Source organism: Panthera leo, chromosome F3, assembly GCF_018350215.1.
Source record: "Panthera leo isolate Ple1 chromosome F3, P.leo_Ple1_pat1.1, whole genome shotgun sequence".
Taxonomy (NCBI): domain Eukaryota; kingdom Metazoa; phylum Chordata; class Mammalia; order Carnivora; family Felidae; genus Panthera; species Panthera leo.
This window is the reverse complement of record NC_056696.1, coordinates 42,510,086-42,516,813: the sequence shown is the minus strand read 5'-3', so window position 1 is coordinate 42,516,813 and position 6,728 is coordinate 42,510,086.

Genomic DNA, 6,728 nt, shown 5'->3' with positions numbered 1-6,728 from the left:
AGGGAGGAAAAATGAAAAAGAAGTTAAAATTGAAAGGTTTTAGAGCTAGAAAAAAACCTAAGTATTAAGATTAAAGAGGAGCATGTTGAATGAAAATGAACAAATAGATCTATATAGACATGCTCTGGCAAAAATTTTTTTAATTACAAAAAAAAAATTGCTACAACCTAAAGAGAATAAATAGGTTAGCTATAAAGAAAAATAATTATGTTTGATTTTGATTTTTTCTGGAATACTAAATATAATGGAACAATAGCTACAGAATTTTTAGGGGGAAATTATCTGACATAGCCATAGGTCAGCAAAAAGCATGTACTAAACAGATATTTTCAAAGTGTAGTCCTTGGACTCCTTGGGGTTTTAGAAATCTTTTCAGGGTATCTATAAGATCAAAGCTATTTTTGTAATAATACTAAGACATTATTTGTCCTTTTCACTTTGTTAATATTTGCACTGTTGATGCAAAAGCAAAAGCGGGTAAGACTGCTGCCAGCTTAGGACAAATTAGTGCCTTGGTACCAACTGTAGTAGTAATTATGTTCTTCACCACCACTCCCAAGTGTCCTTGATGAAACAATAAAAAATACTAATTTTACTAAATCTTGAATCTTAAGTGTACATTTTTTTAATATTCTGTGCAGCAAATAGGAAGTATACATATTGCACTTCTGCTGTTTCGTGAAGTATGATGGTTGTCTTGAGGAAATGCATTTGTGGAATTGGGTCACAGGCTGAACTAGCTACTTTTCTCATGCACCACCATTTTTACTTGAAAGAAGGACTGATAGACAATCCATTGTTATTGAGACTTAGGTACTGGCAGAAATTTTCTTGAAAATGAACAAAATGACCCTATTTCTTCAAAGAAAACAATTGACAACATCTGTTGCCATTAAGAACATTTGAAGGGTGTCTGGGCGGCTCAGCTGGTTGAACGTCTGTCTGACTCTTGATTTCAGCAAATGTCATGATGTCCAGCTTGTGAGATCCAGCCCCATATTGGGCTCCCCACTGGGCATGGAGCCTGCTTAAGATTCTCTCCCTCTCTCTCTTTCTCACTCTCTCTCTCACAGGCCGTCTGGGTGACTCAGTGGGCTAAGTGTCCAACTTCAGCTCAGGTCATGATCTCATGGTTCATGAGATTGAGCCCTACATCGGGCTCTCTGCTGTCAGCACAGAGTCCGGTTTGGATCCTCTGTCCCCCTCTCTCTGTGCCTCTCTCTTTCTCTCTCAGAAATAAATATAAGGGGCACCTGGGTGGCTTGGTTGAGGGTTCAACTCAGGCTCAGGTCATGCTCTTGTGATTCTTGAGTCAGAGCCTAGAGCCTGCTTCAGATTCTGTGTCTCCCTCTCTCTCTGCCCCTCCCCTGTTCATGCTCTGTCTCTCTCTGTCTCAAAAATAATTAAAAAAATAAAAAATAAATTAAAAAAAAAAGATTTTCTCCCTCTCTCTCTGCCCCTTCCCCCTGAGCTCTTTCTCTCTAAAAAAAAAAAAAAAAAAAAAAAAAAAAAATTTTTTTTTTGAGATTTCAAATGAAAATTAAAATATTACAAAAGTTGCATTTGCTACTCAGGTACCTAATACTTAAAGATTTTTCTGATAAGATCAGTGGTAATGTGAATGAAAGTGATTTTTAAAAATATTGATTAGCAATATATGTTAACATTTGGAAGACGGGCATAACTCAGTGAGTCAATAATTTTCAAATGATCAAATGCATGATACAAAATTATGCCTGGGTAAAAAATCCATTCAAAGTAAAAAGATAGATCAATAGATTCTAATTTAACAGAGTATGAATATTCACTGATACGTTTTGAGTTCCACATTGCAATTAATCTTTAGGAAACTACTATTTGCTGAATTCTGGTATCAAAGAAGAATATCCAGAATTATCTGAAAAGATTATTAAAATACTCCCCCAAATACTTTTCCCTTTTACAATTACATATCGGTATGAAGCCAGATTTCCTTCATGTATTCCAACTAAAACAACAGATTAAGACAGACTGAATGCAGAAATGTATGAGCTTCTATTAAGCCAGACATTAAACATATTTGCAAAACAGTATTTTATAACCAACCAAATGAATGTTTCTGAGGGAAGACAAAAGTATTCTTAGATATGTAAGGGCTCAGTAAATAGACCTACCTGCCCTTTTTAAAAGAAACTGAGGATTTACTTCTGCCATTCAATATGTGAAGAATTATGACCACAAGAATGGAGAAATTGGGTGATAAAAGGATTGTTTTGTGAATTATAAATTGTCTCCAAATTATATGTACTATTGTTAGAAGGGAGCAGTCCTTCAAAAGGGGGAAGGGATGTTAGACAAGCCAAAAACTAGGAATCAGTGCATCACCTTATGTAAGTCCTTCTGTTTAGAATGCCCACCTTCTAATGTGCTCATCTAAATCTCATTTATATTTCAAGATAAAGCTCAGATCCTGCATAGAATCAGAGAAGCTCAGTACTGGAAAGGAGCAAGAGAGAGGAAAATAATTTATATTGAGATCTGTTATTATGTACCTGCCTGGATGTTCAAAATTCACTCACATTTAATGCTTACAGAAAACAGAGACTACGTTTTGCTACCCCATTTTATACACTTTAGAAATCAAAGTTCAGAGAGATTAAACCACTTGCCCATCATCATCCAACGAGCTAGAGGTAGAATTTGGCCACACACCCAGAACTTTTTTGCTTTGAAGTTCATCCATTTGCATTTCACTATACTATCTTAAAGTTCATCTAATCTAAAAAAAGCCCTGCCCAATCTGGTGTTTAAATCCTCATTAAGACATCCCCAAGAATGGTTAACAGCCCAATCCCCCCCAGGGGCAAAGAATTCCACGTATTTTAATGCTGTTCATTATATCCATTGACTCCATTAAAAAGTTTCTTCTGAATATTAACCTGACATAATTCTTCTCAAGCCCTTACCCTTAAATCCTAATAATACCCTTTGGAGTTATGCATAATGAGCTAGTGGGAGAGACTGTTAGTGGGATATCAATTCTTTTCTTGATTTAAATGTTTTATTTATTTATTTATTTATTTATTTATTTATTTATTTATTTATTTAAAGTACCCCCATGCCCAATGTGGGCTTGAACTCATGACCCTGAGATCAAGAGTCACATGCTCTACTGACTGAGTCAGCCAGGTGCCCCTCTTCTTCATTTACATAGGTATAGAATTTTTTGCCTCAGCACAGAGGCAGATGTATCATGAAACCAATAAAACTGAAGCTTCAGGGCGCCTCACCTGACAGTTGTTGGGAGTTGTGGAGTGTTCTAGATGGAGAGGGGAACAGATTGAAATGAGGAAGCATTTCTGATGAATTGGCTAAAGAGATCTCAGAAGAAAGGGATCTGAAACTCCAAAGCTCCAATAATTTATCGTAATTTATTTTCTCACACTTAACAAATGTTTTTGTACCTAATTTTTATACTGGAAACTTGGTATTATTTTCCTTAAAGAGGATTCCAAAATTTGTATTCAGCCTCACAAAATCTAGACCGACCCTTGGTTTGAACCATAGCAGTCTTGTTACATATATTTTCAATACTGTATTCATATCTGGGTAATTACATGAGAGAAATTAATTCCTATCTTGTTTAACCCATTGTTATTTTGGATCTCAGTCACAATGGCCAGACCAATTTCATGGTAAAAACGGTTTAGGTTTTATTCTGCCATGGGCATACAAGACCACCACCACTCTACTACCAGCACCAGAGTCAACTGTCCCAGGCCAGGTCAGGCCAAGAATTCCTTGCCTGTGATTTCTGAACTGGGACTGTAAAAAGTCAGTCTCCCTGGTTACCTGCACTTCAAGCTGTGGAGTATAGCATCACCCAGCAATTGTGTGTGTCTCTTTACAATTGAGTTTCATTGCTTCCTCTTCCATAGGGAAGAGGTCAGTATGCACTAAGAGAACACAGGGGAAAGGGAAGAAAGGATAAGTGTTATTGACATGAAGTCCTTTCAGTTATTCCTTCAGCCCAACTGCATTTTTGCCCTTCTTACAGTTTGGTTCATCAATTCTTCCTTGACCAGGAGAATTATACCAATATCCTTCCAATAAATTCCTGGTTTTATCCAAGCCAGTTAAGTTGGGTTTCTGTCTCTTGTAACCAAGAGGCCCGTCTATTGAAACTCATTATGGGGGCACCTTGGCTGGCTCAGTCCATAGAGCATATGACTCTTGATCTCAGGGTCATGAGTTCAAGCCCCATGTTGGGCATGGAGCCTATTTGAAAAGAAATAAAATAAAACTCAATATGCACTCCCATAAGGTATATATGAAGCGAGCCACGAAAAGGGCCCAGGAACTCCCAGCCTCTACCTTTTTATGTGTACAATTTGCCTGTGGCTCTATATCTCCTGAGCACCTAAATTCATAAATCCAACTGCCTAACTGACAGGATATCTCAAAGGCACCTCAAACTCATCATCATCTTTCCTCTCAAACCTCTGCCTTCAGGGCACTGCCTTCAGGGTTTTACACTTTCCTGTGTAAAACGATAACTCCTATGTAAAGTACTCAAAATGGAGAGCTATGGAAGTCCCTCACCCACAGGCTCCACTGCCTTCCCTGGAAGAAGAGCTACCAGACACAGCACGAAGAGATAATCCTTACATATCCAGGAGCTTAAAACAAATGGGGGTAGAAATAGAGGTCATAGTTTTGTAGTGATATGTGTCAAGGACCATATTGACTTAATTTTATAGGGGATGACTTCAGTAGGGCCCAAACTTACTTAACAAATCAATGGTTGGGACTCGGCCGCCACTCTGGTAAGAAAGCGTGATCCTGCCTGTCCCTTGCTTCTTCATCTTGTTCTTTCCTCATCAAAAATCTCACACAGGAATATCTGATTGGTGAGCCTACTTTCAGGCCTGTGCCTTAGCTACAAGAGTCACGGAGACAGACTGAAGCCAGCTCCTACACTCCAGTGAGGGGGGACTCATAGTGCCAGCAGAAAAAAACAGAAACAAAAACAAAAACCCCCCAAAAAACAACCCACAAGGGAAGAGCGATCAAAAGATGCTAGAAACCTCAAAGCACGGTGTCCCCTCATCATGGCTTAACCCAGTCAGCTTGTGGCATTCCCCTGGCCATTGAGGTTGCTTTGCAATAGGCATCTGGCCCATTTCACACCAATGGGGAGATTTCCAACAGCTGTTGTAAGAGAAGATCTGTCATTTTAAAGGTGTATTGGAAGGCAGCTGTTTTTCTGGACAATATAGTTTATGGGCGAGGCTTGGAATTAACTGCGGCAACGCTGACGTTATGAGAAAAGCTATGTCCTCGATACGGCTAGCACAGAAGGATGCAGAGTGGAGATATGGGAAGACAGTGAGAAAATGAATTTCACCAACCCCAAAGACTGCACATTATACCTCTGGATCTTGTAATTATGTGAGCCAATAAATCACCTTTGTCATTTCAGCCTGTCTGAGGTTTTTCTTGTGTCTAAAAAGATGTATATCTGACAAAGGGCTAATACCCATAATATATGAAGAACTCTCAAAACTCAACAATAAAATAGCTAATAACCCAATTAAGAAAATGGGCAAAAGAGGGGCTCCTGGATGGCTCAGTCGGTTGAGTGTCTGACTCTTGGTTTCGGCTCAGGTCATGATCTCATGGTTCGTGAGTTCTAGCCCCACACTGGGCTCTGTGCTGACAGTGCAGAGCCTGCTGGGATTCTTTCTCTCTCTCCCTCTCTCTCTGCCCCTCCCCCACCTCTCTCTCTCTCTCTCTCTCTCTCTCAAAATAAATAAATAAACTTACAAAAAAAAAGGAAATGGGCAAAAGATTTGAAGAGATACTTCACAAGGGAAAATATTCAGGTGACAAATAAGCATGAGAAAAGACCATCAACACCAGTTATCAGGAGCAAATTCAAACCACAGTGAGAAATCACTACACATCCATTAGAATGGCTAAAATAGCAATCCCTATCAAAACAACACCAGCAGTCTTCACAGAGCTAGAACAAACAATCCTAAACTTTGTATGGAACCAGAAAAGACCCCGAATAGTCAAAGCAATCCTGAAAAAGAAAACCAAAGCAGGAGGCATCACCGTCCCGGACTTCAAGCTGTATTACAAAGCTGTAATCATCAAGACAGTATGGTACTGCCACAAAAACAGACATTCAGATCAATGGTACAGAAGACAGAACCCAGAAATGGACCCACAGACGTATGACCAGCGAATCTTTGACAAAGCAGGAAAGAATGTCCAATGGAATGAAGACAGTCTCTTCAGCAAATGGTGCTGGGAAAACTGGACAGCGACATGCAGAAGAATGAACCTGGACCACTTTCTTACACCATACATAAAAATAAACTCACAATGGATGAAACACCTAAACGTAAGACAAGAAGCCATCAAAATCCTAGATAAAGCAAACAAAAACCTCTTTGACCTCAGCTGCAGCAACTTCTTACTCAACACATCTCTGGAGGCAAGGGAAACAAAAGCAAAAATGAACTACTGGGGACTCATCAAAATAAAAAGCTTCTGCACAGCAAAGGAAACAATCAGCAAAACTAAAAGGCAACCAATGGAATGGAAGAAGACATTTGCAAATGACATCAGATAAAGGGTTAGTATCCAAAATCTATCAAGAATTTATATCTATATCTATCTAGATTTATATCTATCAAGACTTTATCAAAGTCAACACCCAGAAAACAAATAATCCAGTG